Source organism: Formica exsecta, unplaced genomic scaffold (genome assembly GCF_003651465.1).
Source record: "Formica exsecta isolate Colony F162 unplaced genomic scaffold, ASM365146v1 scaffold444, whole genome shotgun sequence".
In the NCBI taxonomy this organism is placed as follows: domain Eukaryota; kingdom Metazoa; phylum Arthropoda; class Insecta; order Hymenoptera; family Formicidae; genus Formica; species Formica exsecta.
In genome coordinates, this window is record NW_021851677.1 from 749,518 (window position 1) to 769,069 (window position 19,552).

General features: G+C 37.5%; 1 protein-coding gene across 1 annotated transcript in view; it reads right to left on the reverse strand.

Annotated features, from left to right (window-relative positions):
- LOC115240695 (Down syndrome cell adhesion molecule-like protein Dscam2) overlaps positions 1–19,552 on the reverse strand; it is a 94,391-nt gene that overhangs the window by 59,341 nt on the left and 15,498 nt on the right. The window contains 1 exon segment of the mRNA XM_029816001.1: positions 11,778–11,822. The gene's annotated coding sequence lies outside the window, so the exon portion shown is untranslated.

The following is a 19,552-nucleotide window of genomic DNA, read 5'->3' on the forward strand; positions in this document are numbered from 1 at the left end:
GACATGGCATACGCGATCTCTTTTTTCGTTAAAAGCGCGCGACATACATGTTCGATAACGATAATCGACAAATGATATACCATCGATTGCGTGTTGGCGGTGTGTTGTCCGACCCGAATAATTCCCATTCAACGCTGTAAAGTACAAAAGGCTAACATTTTGTCGCGCGTAATGCGAGAATTACATAGGTACGCCTACGCGCGTTGCCGGGCCATTGACTCTCAAACGTTGCGCACAATGAAATACTTTCGAATACCCGCACACACCCCTCCCGGCAACCCTTTAAACGAACGAGTTACACGGACGTGACCCGACAACCGTTTCGCTCCTCCGGCCACCCCTGTAAATAGGACGGGTTTATCGTTACCGATGCGCCTGCGGAATCCCCTAAGGGCAATCATAAGGTGTTTATATTACGCAATGTGCGACTGCTGGAAGCTACCCTAATCGCCGAGGCCACGCGCGCGCGTGCGTTGCGGACAAGGTGAGGGTTAGACGTTTATCTTCGTATATATACACTATAATCCCGTTGAAACAGTGATTTAGGGACGCGAATACTATGCGCGGAATACGCCGGTGTAATAAATGACCGTTTACCGAGATAAGGTCCCAGCACTCCGCGCCTCCATTATCTCCGCAATAAGGGATCTTGATGCCCCGAATATGCGTGGATCATTGAATCGATCAATTTCTCACATTATGCGTCGCGACAAATTGATGTAACGGCAAGTGAGATCTCTCGACTCTATTTTATTTCAATATTTCTTAACAATATTGATAATTTATTTTTTAATAATATTAATATTTTACTTTGTGTCCTGCCCGCTGCGTTTTCGACAAATGTGTGATGCTTGTGATTTAATATTGTTAAATTTATCATGCGTATTGCGGTATGTTGCTAAAGATAAGCGCATTTTTAGAAATGTATTAGAATATATATATCTTGCTCTCCAACAATATACAACAAAAATAATTGTGCTCTGCTTTAGCGACGTGTTACATTATACTGTTATGCCAGTGGTCATTATGTCGGTCGTTGCATCAAGTTTATTATGATAATTATTTTGAATAGTGTATGTGTAATGTGCATATTTTTGACTTGTTGATTGCTATAGACGCATCTCATATAATATATCTTTAAGTACTCTTCAATATTATATATCTTGGAAGTTGATCGAAACGGGATTCTGGATTTCGAAGAAGTAAAATAAAATTGTCGCGATAAAATTCACGAGATTTTGTCTCTAATCCAAACGCAATTTATACGTAATAAAATAAAACGTGCGTAATAAAATAAAACTTCAATGATGAGTGAAATGAAACTTGCTCATGCATGCGTGTAATGCAAAGTTTCTTCTTATAGACACACATTCACGTTCCGTCGCCCCTACATCCGTCCAAAAAGAAAAAAAAAAAACAATTTGAAGGGTATTGGTAAGAGAGTTTTTCAGACGAGCGAGCACATCGGAAATTGTTTCCGTGGCATAAATTCTTAGTGCGGAATTCTCCGGGGAATTAGGGTTTCCCGATCCTCGATAAAGATGCTGGCATTGGTGGAATATAAACTACGGAGTGAACTCCAAGTCTCTCTCTCTCTCTCTCGGTGAACTCGTCGGGAAGAATACAGGAAGGGCGAAACCAACGATTGGATAAGGGATATTTCTAGAGCGAATTCTTCGGTCATCGCGAGTGTGACAATTCTATCCGATATTCTTATCGATACTCGCTCGTATAATGTTGAATTTGTCCGAGATCTTTCTCGCCGCCCTCCGCTAACAGACGAGCTATATAAAACGTGGAATATTTTTTAATGGAGATACACGAGACGCGGCTGTCATCTTCGAGACACGAGCGCATGCATAATGTATATACGACATGCTAATTTTATAAAGTTTCAAAGATATACACATCAGCGTATATAATCACCGCGTTGTAGACTTCGAGTAGATTGAAAAGTATAAAACGTCCAAGTATCTCTGAAGAAATGTGCTTGATCGAGCGAGGCGTCGCCTCTCTTCCATTTCGCTGTGATTGCGCGCGATTGTATCGAACGGTCCAACATTCACGGCAGAATATTTGACCCGACGAGAGGACCTTTCTCGAGTTGAGACAAAAGCGGTTCCCGAAATCAGCTCGTGTTTCATCGATCGCGCCGATACAGGCTCAGGGCCGCGGAAACCGCGGTCGCGAGTGCACTAATTCGAAAGATCGCTTTTGAATTAGCTCGACGATGCGCTAATACATCAGAGGAGCCTGCACTATATCCCCGGGAAATATTATCGATTAATCGAAACGTTCGGGATATCGTCTCCCGAAATGGTTAACGAACGATTATCGTAAGGTTCAATAATTAATTTTGTTAAGATTTATTTTTATTTGTTTAAAACTAGCAACGTAAACTTTCTATATATCTATAGTCAAGAATTTATGCAGAATAAACTCATTGCTTCTTTTTTGACACAATATTTTTTTATCTGCTTCTTATTTTGCTACACGATATTTTTTTATCTCGCCGATGTACGTAGATAGCAATCGTTTGCAATACATCTGGATCAAACACGATTCTATGAAATGTCAAAATGTCACGTGAAAAAAAAAGTATATTGATTCGAAGCATGCTATATGAGTCAGAACGATTCGAGGAGTTTTGGGTGGGGGGGGGGGGGAAAAGGGAGGAAGAGAGTTACGGCTCTCTTAATGAATTAAATATTTATATTGTATATCTATTTATTGACGGCTGGTTGTTCATCCGATGGCGGCTACCTTGTAGTCGCCTACGGCTACTAGGCGCTGGCCGGTCAATAAATCTAAACGTATCGAAGGGATTATATTGAACATTCGCGAGTTCCATGGCTTGCCGTAGCTCTGGCGCATTAGCCGTAATTACGGCGACTGGACGCGGATCTACCGGGTGCGACGACGCATCATGTAGATCAAACGTTGTCGCAATAATGATGGAGCGCCTTGAAACTGAGCGGATAGAGGGGGTGGAATGGGGGTTGGTCCCATCGGCCTTTAGTCGGCTTTTGACCCCGCTTTCGTCGTTATTAGCTCCCATACGTGAACGTGGACGTGGACGTCTGACCATCCTGGAGACCCGGAGACATTGGCCTCCCTCTCTCTCTCTATATATTTCTCTCTCCCTCTCTCTCTCCCTCTCTCTCGTTCTCTGCTGATGCTGGTGTATCGCCCTCACATCCCGCCATCGGTCGCACGTGACGCACGGCTCATATACGCGCTCGTGTGCGAGCGTATACGGTGTTACGTGAACGGATCGTAGATATCTTGCGGTATGGACGTTCTCCAAATACACGTTACATTGGTTATATATATGCGAAGGTACTAGAAATTGTCCCGTTGTTCTCGTTACCTGCTGACACCCATCGCAAAATACGAGTGACGCCGCCGAAAATCGAACATGCGAGCCGACTGTTTCAATCAATTTCCAAAAAGAGATATCGATTTCTCCCGACTGATATTTTAATTAACAATTTCTCTGCACTAAAATCTTTTTTTGTATTTTAATCCGCGAAATAAAGGCTATTATTCACAAAGTGCTTTACAATAGTTATACTTTTATTCATTGCGTGAAGTATTATTTTAAAATACATTTGTAGAATAAACTGAGTTGTCGTACTCGTTTGGCAAACGTAATCATATTTAGATAATTTAAAGTTATTTATAATTTTATTTAAGTTTCTGTATTTTATTTTCTTTGTCTCTTGACGTAAAATAATTCGATAACATTCAAAAATGTGCTTTATTAGGTTCTCCAGTAACTAAGTAGAGGCTGATGCTAAATTCAATGTTTACTTATATTGTGCATCGTGGAGTAGCAACGCTATTGTACAACCGACCGGAAAATGGAAAATCTTCTCTCGTTCGGTTAACAATAAGTGTTAAGATAGAGACCGCTAGGGAAAAGCCGTAGTGTACATATCATTTGGATAAACGTAGGAAAGGCATTTGGGATTTCAACCCGCGTAGCTCGTGTTTGAGAATCTCCGTTCATCCTGGATTATAGTCTCCGCCACAATGATATCGCGTTACGAATATAAGGGTAGTGACTCGCAACGACGGATTTTCATTCTTTGACGAATTGCCAAACTTTTAAGCGATGCCAATTCCCATCAAAGATTTCGATCTTTTTTTTTTTTCGGCATATATAACGTCACGGCATTGCCAATTCGGAATTGGCAATTCATCATTTAACGGCCAATTTTGGCAAATCCAATCCTTTAATCCAGTAAAATTAATCGCGATTCGCAGAGGCTCGTAATCTTTTTTTTACGCAAAATTTTTTCGATATTAATTAAAAAGGATTTATACACTTTACGATAATGTCTAGCACAATAATCGAGGAATAACCGTCAGTTGACGCTAATATAGCTTTAGGTACAAAGTCGGATTATGCAACCGGAAAGATGGAACTGCGATAGAGGATTGTACAAATAGTGAAATAAATTAGAAATGCGAACGGAAATGCTGGCCGGAGAGGCGGAATCGCGTGTGATTGTGTGTCGGAATACCAACACTTCCTGGAATACATTTCGTTCGCGGACAGACAGAAATTCTCTCTTCTCTTGTTCCGAGGCTACATTGTTTTTTTTTTCTTTGTCCCGCTATAACGTCGAGTTCTCTTTCGTTCTTTTCATGAAGCGTACAACGAAATCCTAAGCCGCTTAGAGGCTTAGCAGACCCGACGAAAATTCCGTCCGCTAGCCGCGACTAAAACGAAATTCTCTGGTTTGATTCTCAGCTCCTCTATACCACTCCATTTTTACGTCGGAGGTACTCATATCAAACTATTCAATGATAAAGAGACGAAGGAGTAAATCTAAAACAAGAAATGGAATAATAAGAAAATAAGAAGAAACATAGGAAAGGGAAAGAGTAGAGAATGATAAAGAGTGATAAAGAATGACAAGAATGGAGAGGCAGGAAGTAGGGACCGACAAGGGAGCTTGTGAAACCGTGAAAAAGAAACAAGAGGGAAAACGAGGGAAGACAGCAGAAAATGGGGGAAACAGGGCGCGGCGAATGAAAGCAACAAGGGAAGGGGTGAAAAGGATGAGGAAAAAAAAAACGAGATTGCGAAATGTACGAGAAATTTCGGAAAAACGTTTTCCTAAACATAAAATCTATCATTTCGATCTTTCAAATGATACGAGTGTGAGCGCGACGCAATGAATCGCAATTACTTTTGTTGCGCCAGCCGGGGCGGGCGACAAAACCTCATTCCAAAACTGGCCGTATAGAGTAGGCAATTAACGACAATTAGTAGCGCAACCAGTATTTTACTCGCGCCGGTTGGTGGCGCGTTCGTGTACAAAATCTATTATCCAGGTGTACCACGCGGTCGCGCTCATGCATACGTTTTCACCCTCCCTCTTCTTTCTCTCTTTCCCTCGCGGCCACTCTCCTTTCTCTCTCTCTCTCTCTCTCTCTCTATCTCTTTCGAGCGCGAGGACCCGATTTTATCATCGATAATCGTCATTGCCGCTCTCGAGTGTTTATTCAAGAGTGCTATCCTGATACCCGGCGTATATTTGTTTAATAATTTGTAATTAGTGAATTACGAATCGCGCACACATGCGCTCTACATATATGCGACTTTGTCGCTGCGCATGTCACGACTAGAAATAGATCGATCTCGTGTGGATGAGTTCGACCTTTTTATGCCGTTCCGTTTGAAGCCGACTGGCAATTCATCTTCCCTTTTCTAGTTTGCCTTTGATTTCCGAGCGCTGTTTGAATTCTTGTTGAATATCGCGGAAATATTAATCGTTACTTAATGAAAATGTTAAATATAACGTTCAAATAGAATAAAATATTCGATGTAAAGTCCTTTCTAAAAATGGATGTAAATTAAAATTAAGTTTGATTATTATTAATTAGATTATAAGTCGCGAACTGAATAAATTTCATCTATTAAAGAAACGCAAGATTTTCCACGTTTAGATTTGCAGATCTGCGTGTCACGTTTTTTTTTAGTTATTATGCCATATCCTAATGGCATAAATTTTGCGGGGGATAATGTAAAACATTTGCGATTAAAGGAAACGAGATATAATCTTGGCTCGATATAATCCTCGGAATATAATCCTCGCATTACCAGCTGGTATATCCCAGCTCTCTCCCGGATTAAAAAAGAGTCGTCATTCTGAGGTTTTATCGCGCTAATTTCATTTATAAAATTAATGTAATTTACTCATTACTTCTATCGTTCTTTCGGAGCACGCTAACTTAAAATCAAGTGAAAAAAGAATTTTGATCTGCTGACAACGAATCATCTCTGGCTTTTGATAACGGTTAAAGCTTTACAACACAGTCGCCTTATTTCGTCATAGGCAACGCTCTCTGTTTCATTCATATATCAAATCAGCATCTAATGACGCCCAGAAATCTCGCGCCATAGAAAATGTACTAGATCATCGACTGGAAAAACTTGCGCTCAACGTTCTTCTTTGTCAAAATATACCTTGCACTATTGAATGGAAAAACATCGCCATTGCAGAATACGCGCGAAAGGATCATCCGGAGAATAGCGTATTTTCTTTTGACTACTTTCTAGTGACACTTCGCTAAATCGATATTTCCCGTTCAAACATTCATGAAACGAAACATTAGATATTCGACGTAATGTCAACGCATTAAAATAATTGATAATAAAAAAAAATAATAATCATTAATAAAACAAATGGATATATATATAAAATATTTTAAAGATAAGATAAGAATAATACATAATCAAGAGAAGATATCATTGTTCCATTACTAGTGAACAGTTCAAATGTTTCGAATCGAGTACGACCATGATAATAACGTCCGATGGCTCGCAACGCCCGGAATGAATATTTTTCGGAGACACGGCGGCGCTCGCGGGATCAATTCTATGAAAAAAAAAAAAAAAAAAATTACTCCCGGAGGACGCACTGTATTTATCGGCAAGTAGAACGAATCAATAACGCAGGTACAATGCGGCGCATCGTATGTGGAAGCAAATTTTTTATTCCAATGACCGAAATGTTTCCGTCATCGTATACGAGGATAAAAGTTTCCTTTCATCGTAGACAGGTACACACACAGTAGCGCGTTTCGCTTTTTATTCGTATCTTTCTCGATAAAAGACATCTAAGAGAGAGAGAGAGAGAGAGAGAGAGAGAGAGAGCGTACATTATTTTATATATATATAGTACGATTAAAAGAAATATCACATTTTTTATTAATCAGATAATACCTAAGGGAAAAATGAAAATTATAAAATTAAAAATAAAAATTTTTTCCACGCATTATTTTCTGAACCGTTCACAGATTAATTATTATTTTATTTTAATTATCACTTTATATTAGATTTCTAATAACGCGTTATCGCAAAATTTCTCAAACGCGCATCTATAAGCTATCTATATATTCGCTCTATAAGCGAGATTACGAGATTACGAGTAAAGAACTCTTTATCGATTTAATTACTCCATAAAACGACATTGCTCGCCTCGACGAAATCCATATCGCAGCGGCACATAATAGCGGCCAAGCTACTTCCCGAGGTTGGACCAAAACAAGTTTGCGGACGGATATGCGCTTATACTAGACCGCAAGGGGTTAAAGCGATTTCCGTTAGTCATAGAAACGCCAGACTCGGGCAAACCATCCGTACAGTTTCAAGCACTCGCGAATTGTCGGGAGAGGGAGAGAGAGAAAGAGTTCGGTCGCCTTTTAAAAGTTTCATCCATTGCCAGGAGACCGCGATTCTCTTATACCGGCATTTTTCAATAACTTTATAATGCCTTGCAGCGGTAGGATCCCTGCGATGAATATAATTGCGCTGAAGCTTAGACAGTTCGCAGTTATTTCTTGCGATGTCGAGAAACGAGTTTGCATATAAAAAATACACGTCCAATTTTTTACATGACCATCGTTCTTATATCAAAAATTTAACAAGTTAAAACGCACGAGAAAATTTTATCTTATATAATTATTTTTATATCAAAAATTTAACGAGTTAAAACGCATGTCTTTTATCTGAATTATTAAATTTGAAAAACATGAGAGGAGATATCGAATAAAAAGGATTGAAAAAAAAATGCATGCATGTATGCTGGATAAAAAAAGATTGTCCAGATATAAGAATTAATAGTGCTAATCAATCAGAAACTGAAATCCACTATATCATAAATAATCGCTTAGAAGAAAACAAATTTCTTTGCAAACGTAATGACTCACGGTTTACAAAAAGCGATCGTTAACTTTAATCCTCTCTTTATCTCCGCTATAATAAATATCTATAAGCAATTTGCTGTGTTTCACGCCTAATGAGCGTTCGCGAGAGAGAGAGGCTACGGATTGTTGGCATCGTGGCGGATTTTCACATTTTTCAAGTATCGCGATTACATTTGCATTTAAGGTGCTTCAATTAGTGCGCAGAGATAGTTTCGCGTAATGAGGAAAAAGAAAGCCGTCGTTCTTCCTCGTCGGCTTTCCGGATTTTCCTTTAAGCTGCGCGATCGCAATTATCGTCGTGGTACCCGAACACGGCAATCGCGAACGTCGATGAGCCCGTACTTTCCTCGACTTCCTTTGCTCATACCTTTACGCTTGTTAAACCTGGTTAAACGAGTAATGCAAGGAAATAAGTGAGGTATTACTATCGCCACGCGGATTACGCGTAGTTAAACAATTTCGCGCGATGATTGTGGAGAGTTTCGCGCGTCATTCTATGATCCTTAATTACTCACGACATTAATTTTTTTATTTTTGCTTGAGCAATTAACGCGTAAATAGGATCGTCGTTTCGCAAGGTATAGCACTGAAATGTCTGCCAGACGTCGCATGCAAAGAAGAAGATAATTTATTTAAATATTTATCTCGATATTTACAGGAAGTGTGCCACATGTCCTCCTTCCATTTCCATTGTAACTGTGTAACCACCAAATCGCAAAGATCCGCAATCGCCGGTTGATGACAACTGACTGATTGCCGTGAAATCTTCTGTTATGAAGTATGTATGGAAATTGAATGAGGATCGCCGTTTATAAACACTGAGGTAAACATCGCATGCGACACATAAAAGCCAATAAATCAATCATGATGCTAACATATAAAAATGTTTATATCTCAGAAACGATTGAGCTTTCTTATGTTTACTAAGGTTGTTTTATTTATTGTTAGTATGGTGCGTCCTATCTACCACATAAATATTGAATGGTGTTTTTTAACATTCTGTATATATATATGTGTGTATGTGTGTGTATGTGTATTAATTTATAAAATAAATAATTTTAATGATATAATCTTTGGCAAATTTTGAACTCGATCTTTTCTTAAATGTTAATTTCTTAGATTTATTTTGTTAAAAAGAAAAATTGAGACCAAAGAAATCGATAATTAATGTTGAGCAATACTGCGAAAGAAATTACATATTTCTACATCTATCTGTATAATGCGTATATTATGGAACAAAAAGAGAAAGAGAGAGAGAGAGAGAGAGAAAAAAAGAGAAAAAGAAAGTGAATAAAGCAATTATTAATAATTTTGTATTGTTCTTTGAGCTAATGATTTTCAAATTCCCCGCTGATCGCGATATCAGGCTATTATTCAAAAGCTTAAAATCAAGTATTACATCTCGTGAAGCTTGCCGGACGAGCACGATAATCAAGTATCTCGAACTCCCCCCCGAATCAACAAAGTTTCATTAAAAGCGACCTATAACTCAGCCCTCGTAAATGTGTATCGTACGTGTACGTGTGTACGTGTGTAAGTATCTCAAATCGATTTCCATCAAGTTATCGAGTCTCTCTATATATATATCCTTCGAAGTCGACTTCAATTCTTCGGATTTTCGACTGTATAACTCCACTCCACTGTACGAAAACGTGGCCGTAAGGCAACCCGTATTTACGTCCTTCCTGCCATTTTATCTCACACTCGAACGGCAATGTAAGTTTACATTTGTCCAGATGCACACACACGTAACATATTGCAATCGTGTCAATACACATTCCTAACCAGGACGCGCGTCCATATGTCATTCGGTTTGATATACATATACGCAAATCTCGTGTCTCTGATTTCACAAATCTTAAGACTTTGACTTGTATAATTTAAAAATTCGTTGAATTTTGGATTTGCTAATTTTAATATCTCATTCTTAAAATCCATGAACATTATATGATTATTGAATTATAATGTTTTCGTAAAGCTGTACCCCGATTTTATGTCGTACATTGATCGAAATTCTAAGAACACAATATATTTCGAAGGAGGTAATTTTTGAAAAGCCATTTTTTTCGAGTCGCAACCCTACTTGCATCGAGCTATCGATATATCGGACGCCGTGAAGGCCATTGGGGAAAATCCTGCGTGACTAGGCGAGAGGATTTAACGACCCTCGTTTATATCGCAGCGGCCCGTAAACGCGAGGGCGGGCTGCAATCCAATTTTTTTGCTTTCCCCTGTTTCGCGCTACGACCTTCGTAATACGAGGCGCCATTTCTTTCGTCTCACCCCTTACCACATCGTACCTCTCTCAGCGGAGGCAATTACGTATGCAAAGAGGCCAAAAAGTAACGACCGGTTAGACTTATCCGCGAGATCTATCGATCGATCGAAGCAGCATCAAATCGCCATTTAAGTTTATTATCTTTGCTTTATGGATAAAAAAAAACCGATACGGATTAAAAAATCGAGATCGTGAAAAATCGCAAATCGTAAGCAATTTCTGATGATACTAATCAATTTAAATATTAAAATGTGCCTTCTGTTTATACATATAACGTAGAAAATAATTATATTTTATATTGCGATTTAATAATTAAAAATTTGTGAACATTATTATATATAATTCAAGATAAAGATTTAGATACATAACTTATATAAATAAAGTGAATAAAAAATGAACAGCATATTTAAAAAATATATCATTTGTTTTGAAGATGACAGAGAATCTTGATCGAGCGTGACCACTTTTTCATTGTCCCTTTTCATTGTTCATATTACGCGTCCGCAATAAATAACGATATCTTACGCAATTTTAGCCAGAAGAAGGATGCACGGGAGAACACTGTATCAATTTCATTTTACCGCGAGCGTTCATTTTGCCGAGAGCTTTGTTACTCTCCATTTAGAGGTGTTTTATGCGCGCGGCTTAAAACCCATCGTAAAGCGCTCGTAAACCCTCCTTTTCGTGATAAGAAACGATAAGACGATGATCCAGTCGTCTCTAAGATGGTTGTTCCCGATTAACCGCGCGGACAATCAAAAAATAATAACGCTCCTATGGTTGTAAGATCGAAATTACCTCGAAGCGAACGTGCTCGTGAACTTCTTCCCCTCTTCGTTCCCACCCTCCCTTTTTTATCGCGGGATTTATAAAATTCTTACGACAACATTCGCGAGATTCATATAGATGAATTATTAATTATTACCGTTTTTACGAAGAGATTCGCTCTACGACAAATCACCGAGGTTGCACGTCCGGTTATAAAGTATTTTATGAGATGATTATGCTCAAATGTATGCCAGTTCATGTCTCTGTGAAGATAATGCAAAATATTTGTGAAATTACAAATAATCCCGCAATCCCACGATTTCATAAACCTACAAAGTATATAACAATGATGGCCGGGATAAATCATCAAGACTGCATCATAGACGATGCCTAGGTAATATATTAGTCACTTTATATTTTGTTTTATTTATTCGTATCTTATTTTATTACAAGTCCTGTAAACTTGTAAAAGAGAGAGAAACGTAATAAAAAATAATTTAACACTCACCGGTACGACGCACAACGGCGGAATTGTAGCACACACAACGTTAATCTATAAAACATACAAAAAAATATATTCAAGTTTTACATACGTATAAAATAATGTACAAAATAATTAATATTTTTAAAAACAATAATTGCGGTCGAGAATTTTTATAATTTTAAACATAATTAATCAAAACAGATATTTAATTTTAAAAAAATTACCTAAATTCTTCGAACCAAAATTTTTTTAAAGCGAAAGCTTTTATAAAATTTATGATATAATTAAAAATCTAATTCTGTTATATAAAAAGTTCAACTATAAATTTTAAACATCTAAAATATTTTATACGCGTGTCATATTATGTGATGTAAAATAAGTAAAGTCGATTATTTTATCACGGGCATAAACGAGCAATTAATTTCACATCGGCAACAAATAGTAACTTAAATAAGTTATAAATCACTCACGGTTGCTTCGCTGTCGACCGATGACCCCCCGGGCCTTCTCCTCTTTTCTTCATCCTCGTTGCTCTTCATTCGGTACTTCACACGACACTCACTCGCGAGAACACGATTAATTACGATCGCACGTGCATTAATCGGTAGAGTACGACAATCGAGCGAATACACTTCGCACGCACGCAGCACTGTCGATGTATAATATAATCATACGGGGCACGCGCTTCATTATATCGCGATGGGAGAACAATGCGGAAATTACGGTCGCGTAAAGTCACGATTCCCTCGAAAATCACGCAGTGAAATTCACGTGCCACTCACTACGGCAATGCGACTTTTATTGTTAACAAATGATATACACGTGTATTTTAGATAATTTTATTATGTCACGTTAGAATGCACACGTAAATGACTAAATGTATAATTTAAATTTTAAGATAAATATCCGAGAAATATAATATTCAAAAATATGTCGTCGTTTTGCCATAATTACTCGTGCGATAGATTTTTTATCGAATAAATAATATAAAATATACCGTTTTAATCAATATTAAAATTTGGTTACGTAATTAATAAATTATCGACCGACATATTAAAATACGACTATATTTATTTAAATGAACGCGTTTCGTAACGCCATACGATTCAGAGTCGATCCATTCACGACATGTATCATTAATCATCAAAAAACTTGAAAATATCATTCACAAACAATCTCACTTTGATATCGTGCGATACCATTCAAGTAAATGATTAGTCAAAAGATCCGTTGTGCCGTCCAAAAATACGTCATTCAAAATTCAATATTGCACACGCGATATATAAATACCGCGGAATATATAAATGCATTATATTAATAAACGATCGATATATCACGGGGCTTTTCATTATGTGAATTATTTTACCCTGGTTTGTATATTACTCAAAATTTTTGATATGAAAATGATGGGTTAATTACATTTGAAAACAAGCGAAAAATTCAAATTACAGCGCGAGGCAAAATATATTCGAGGTATATTTAAAGAAGTCATTATATGCCCGTAAACATTTTACAATTACTAACAAATTAACTTATTTGTTTTATCATAACAAAACAATTTATAATTTCCATCTCATGTCGTTCCGAGATTCTTCTTCCAAATATATTACGCGAAATATTGCTTCGATAAATAGCTGTCGTCGCAATGTTCATACGAATCACGCTAACTAATAACCAATAATTGTAATTATTACGCATTTGACGTCTTCCAGTACTTCTCACGATCGTGTCTCGAAAAATACTACGATAATATGTCGCTACCAATTTATTTTTCTAAAATATGGACGAGAAGAAAATGAAGCATTAGGGAAGGGTAATTATTATTTTATTTCTCAATATTTAAAACGATAATTATTTCTTTAATTTATTTAGATATGAATATATACCGCGTTTAAAATTTTTCACCGATTTAAGCATTATTTGCCTATAATTATCGGGAGTAATATACGATTACCGGATCGAATAATACAAGTAAAGGAAAACCGATGATATATCGACCGTTAATTAATAATTTATTTCGCGGGATTTATTATGTATCTCGCATGCAATATCGTGAATTTCGATTATATATATTTCGGGACGGTACATTGCCTCTCAACTAGCCATTAACTCGACTCGCGTAATATCGCGCGATATCAAAGTGAAGTCGCCAATGCCATTTACGGTCATTAACAAAACGTTTGCGTTTACGAGGCTGATCGAACAGCGTCGCGATATGTTCAATTATAATAAGTACATTAATCCTGCATTTTAATATTTTTTTTCCTGCGTTATTAATCCTACATTTTAATATTTATCAATCGCGCATAATAAATTTGGCGTTTCTATAATCCATCGTTGCAATTTGTCAAAACGCATATCCCGCAAAATTTATTCAAAATTAGTCGTGCAAACAGTCGACAAACTTAACTATATCTTTGAATATTGCACAATCCTTGAATATTTATGTTTAATTCGTATTCCAAACTTTATAATACCAGGTGAGTAATTGTAAAACGAAAGTGTATATTATCTGTTAAATGTCACCGCAGCAAGTGACGCGTGAATTTGAATAGCAAAATTTTCGAGCGCCATAATTTTCACGTTGTTCTCTCATCAATGAAATAAAGTGCGTGTCGCGCACGATGATTATACATTGGAAGCGCCCTGTAAAGTGTCACGCGATCGTCGTATTCCACCAATTAGTGCGCCCGTGATCGTAATTAACCGTGTTTTCGTGAGTGTCATGCAAAAGTGTCATAAAAGGGCAGCAAAGGAGAAGCAAGAGGGGAAAGAGAGGCATTGGGCGACAGCGAGGAGTAACTGTGAGATGAGTAATTTCCAATTTATTTAATTTATTTTATTTGTTATTTTTTAAATTAAACGTCTCTTTCCACAGTAAGTAATCAATTTTATATTAATGCATAAATATAGTGTGTGTGTATATATATAAATATAAAATATTCTCCGTGTATCTCTTACATATTTTCTAATTTATATAAAAAAAAAATCTGTCTTCTTTAAAAGTATCTTTCCAATTAACTTTATTTATTGTTAAATTCTCTTGCTCGCATCACAAAAAAAAAAGAGATAGAACTTACATTAAAGATATCGCTCACAACAGAGGTATAATCTGGAATCGAACGTTAGTTATTTTAGCGAGTTCAAACGCTCCAAGTTTTTCCAATTAATCTCAGTCCAGTCAGAAGGAAAGCGTTTGTGTTTTATTAACGACAAATAAACCGACGTTTTGATCCAAGGGTCTCTGATCGCAGTTTGAAATAATTGAAATTTAAGACGCGAAACGAGCGTACGAGCGGTGACTCTTCCTCGTCGTTGCCTCGACTCGATTCGATCCAATTAAGCGCGGCCCCGAGGGTCCCACGGAGTGCTGTCGGGAACTTCGATTCTCTTTTCGCCCTACTCTCTTCCCTCCTCTTTCTTTCCTTCTTCAGTCACTCCTGTCTTCCTGGAGACCTTTACTGTGTTAAAGAGGCGACATTCGAGTGCGAGCAAAAACTGGTCGAGACAACGAAACACGCTCCCATCTTTCCTGCGCGCGATATTCGTTACCTTAATTACATTCGGAACGTAAACCGCGTAATCAAAAAGGACGGCTTTACCTGCTCGCGAAGAACATTTTTCGACACGAAAAACGAAGTTTCGCGAAGCGACGCCTGATAAATTCGGTCTCGTACCTTTGTAAGATTTCACGTCGTTATATTTCTTATCATCGAAGATACTTCATTATGCGTTTGACACTCTACAAAATGTTTTTCATCGACCGTGTTTATTACGATAGAATAAATTTTATTAACAATCGATATAATTTTTATAATTTATGACACAATCAAATTATTTTGTCCAATTTTATTTTAATTTTTTATTTCTATTTTTTTGATAAAATTAGTCATTAATATTTTTCGAAATATACATTCGTCTTGTTTGACATTTGCTCGTAAAAAAGTGATACGATTAATCGCGAGATTAATCATCGTATAGTTAAGGATCTCGGTATTAATATGAGCAATAAAGATGAGTCATCATCAATGTTTCCAAGATTCTCTTCCGCCTTATTCTTGTTTCAATCTTGAGGTCGACATTTAGTTTTCGAAGGAACAAACGGGCAAACGCGAACTACAAGTAACGTCACCTCCATTAATCTTCCTCCTGCTCGGATTAGATTTAACCTAAGGGATTCTCACGATCTTGTCTCGACCGAAATTACGATCGCGACCTCTTCGTGACTCTGCATCATGAAAGCTGATTCATCTCGAAGGGGAACAATCCGGAATAATTGAAAATAGAACACATAAAATATTTAATAAATCAAATAATTTATGTACCAACTCTATGGAATCTATTATTACATTAAATCTATATTGAAATAGTACTTGTTGGTAACAGCAACCAAGATTGTATAATGATTAATTAATTACGTAATACTTCTTTTTCCTTTCTCTCGAGGCGAAACGTGATTATGCGTTTCCGCCAATTGCAGAGCAATGCTATTGACGCGCATGTTTCGAGCCGCGAGCTTGAAGATAGGCAACGAACAATAATCCGACAAAGAATAATGGATAGCAATGAGGTATTGTCCCGTGTCGCTTTCAACGAGTCCAATTAAAGCGCGTCCTTCCGTCGGCTTAAAGTCAGAGACGCGGTGGAGTTTTTTCACCGGCAACGAGTGGGATGGAGAATTGTGTAACCCTAGGTTTCAATAATAAAAGTCTCGTTACGTTTTGCGTTTACGCTCGCTATAAATTATCACGTTTCCCGTCCGAATGTTTTTTTTTGTCCGATAGCGATTGCGCGTCGCGGAATAATTAAAGCATAACGAATTGACAATGTGGTAAAATTCGTATTGATTTTCCCGCGACCTTTTCTGTTCCCAACAATATATTTACCGATATTATATTAGGTCTACCGGAAAGTTCTGTCCGTTTTTGGAATAAAACAAAATACAAATTTTTATTACCGTCAATAAACTTTATTAAATAATGTAATTGCCATTATTCGGAGAAGTATTGTCAGCAACTGGATAATTTAAATACAGCAGTCCAAGAAAAGAGGCCGGCGATGTACAATAGGAAGAACATCATACTGCATCATGATAATGCCAGGCCACATGCTGCTTTGGGGACTCGTCAAAAAAGTGCAGAACTAGGCTGGGAAATTCTGTCGCATCCACCATATTCCCCGGACTTAGCACCCTCCGACTATCACTTGTTTTTGTCCCTACAAAATTTTTTGAGGGGCAAAAAATTCAAAAAGGAACAAGATATCAAACAAGCACTGGTTCGCATCAAAAGATAAAACATTTTTCGAAAATGGGATATACAAATTGCCCTCACGCTGGCAAGAAATCATTAATAATAATGGCAATTACATTATTTAATAAAGTTTATTGACGGTAATAAAAATTTGTTGTTTTATTCCAAAAACATACAGAATTTTCCGGTAGACCTGATATATACACAGTCTGATAAAAATAATCGACGCATATAGTTTTGCGATGGACCGACAATGAGAGGCACCTTTCGTCCGGCATCGGATCGACCTTATTGAGAAACGCTAATTTGGAAAACAAAATTTGTTTTACATTAAAAAAAAAATGGACATTTTCACTTTAATAAGACGTACGGAGAAAATTAGACGAATATTTATAACCACGTATATATTCCGAATTTCTGCAAAACTCCGGGCAAGCATAAATTTCGAGTAATATGCGACGCGAGATGTTTTTTTCACGTAAATTATTCATGCGAGAGTCGCAAGACTGACGCTAAATCCGGATTAACAAGGATGATTTTTTTTTTCTTTTATATAAAATGAAAGCTCCGCGTCGATGCGGCTGCGACGTCGAATCGATACCGAACGAAGACGACGAAGTAAGCGAAAAACGAAATTCAATTAGAAATGCAGGCCGCGGGAGGGCAAAGCCGAGACCGTGCATCCGGCAAGCCGGATGTAATGCGATTACCAACGACTGAAATTGTATTCCGAAGAATCGAATTTGCGGTCAAAACAAAATGGTCAAGTGTGCGCAATGCTCATCGAACGATCGATGTGAAACGATTCTGCTCGAAACGAGCAACTTCATAAACTTCTCGGTGAGAGGGAAGGGGGGAGGAGGAGAGGATCTTACTTCCGCTTCAATAGAATAGCGAAATCGATATCAAATGATAAACTCTCTTGTATAAGAAATAAGAAGGATGAATCAGTCGCAGAGAAGGAAAGAAACGGAAGAGGATGTTAAAGAAGCTTTGGATCAATATTTGTTGGCGGTATCTTATTATTGAAGAGATTATTGAATGTCTAGCAACAAATATCTAAGGATTATCAATAACGGAAAAGAAGATGAAAATCAGATTGTTACTTGCATTATGAATGAATACTAGTAAGTCGGATAGATAATAGCTCAGTCTTACAACTGTAAACTGGAGAGCCCAACCAATTCCAGAGTTCTTGCATTCAGAGCAATACTCATTCACACGTTCATATTTTCTCGAAACATTCTGCTTTCTTCATTCTGAAATATTTCTAAGATACCGTGAACAGATATCTCTACTACTTTCTCTTGAAAAAATATGGAAAACAAAATAGAGACATAAATCAACATCTTGGAGTTTTATAAACTCCGGTATGCGCTTCTAGAGTTAATAATTACCAACTCTCGAGGAATTATTTTAGCGGCGCACGATTCGAACTGACGGATGAAAACGTTTCGATGGACGGAGAATTTTATCGTGATCACCGGCTTTTTGCCGCGCGAAAAGACAAACTAAGAAGAACGTCGTAATGTTTCAAAGCGATACAAATAGCAATCTTTCTTGTCACGTCAAAGGGAGCAAGATATACCTGCCTGTGTTCTTCGTTTGACTGTCTGACTTCTGTCCCGTACAAACGTCACGCCGACGTAGAATTCGCGAACTCGCGTACGTGAGAAGAAAAAGGGGGAATGAGGATGAGAAGGGCGAGTAGAAAGGGGTGGGTCAAGTGCGTTTGAACAGACACACGACACACTCAACCGTTCCGTGTTATTGTCTCCCCGTCTTTGTCTCGCGCGATCCGCGCGCGTCTTCTTGCCTCGCCTCTCTGATTCTTTGTGTATCGTTTTATAATAGAAGCGACGTAGAGCCGGATAAAGATTTTTGACCCGGCGCCCTTGCGTCTGAAACGAAACACCATTCATTTTCGTGCCGCTTCGTTTACACGCTCACTCATGACACGCGAGAAGAGGGAATCTCGGGAAGTAAGCATCTTAGGAAGTAATCACGGAAGAGTCGTGTAAATATTGTTACACGAATGACATATAGCTTTTAATGAGAATCATTCTTTCAAAATGAATATTCGTTTATTCTTGTAACATTAACACATAGATCAAACTGAAATGAGGCTGTAACAAGGCGCGTTTTATTGTTAGATGTAGATATCTCATTTTAATCGATTTTACTTTATTAAGAACATTGATAATGACGTATGTTGAAAGAGAAGCAGAGTTAAAAGTTAAAAAAAAAATTTACATTTTAAGAACATATTGTGAAATGTGTTACTATAACTGAAATTTATGAGCAGAATTAAATTAAGCGCACGGTGACAACGTTTTTACTCGGAATAACCAGAGTAAGCAGAAAAAAATGCTACTCTTGATATATGTATTTAGATAAGTTTTATTATACATCGTGATAAATGTGTGCGATTCAGCGTGAGAAGCGTTAATTTAAACAAGAGTCGCTCACGCGAGATTATACAATGAGTTAACATAATTTTTAACGGAAAAGGAAAGACCAGCTATGAATGATGATCATAGTCTTTGT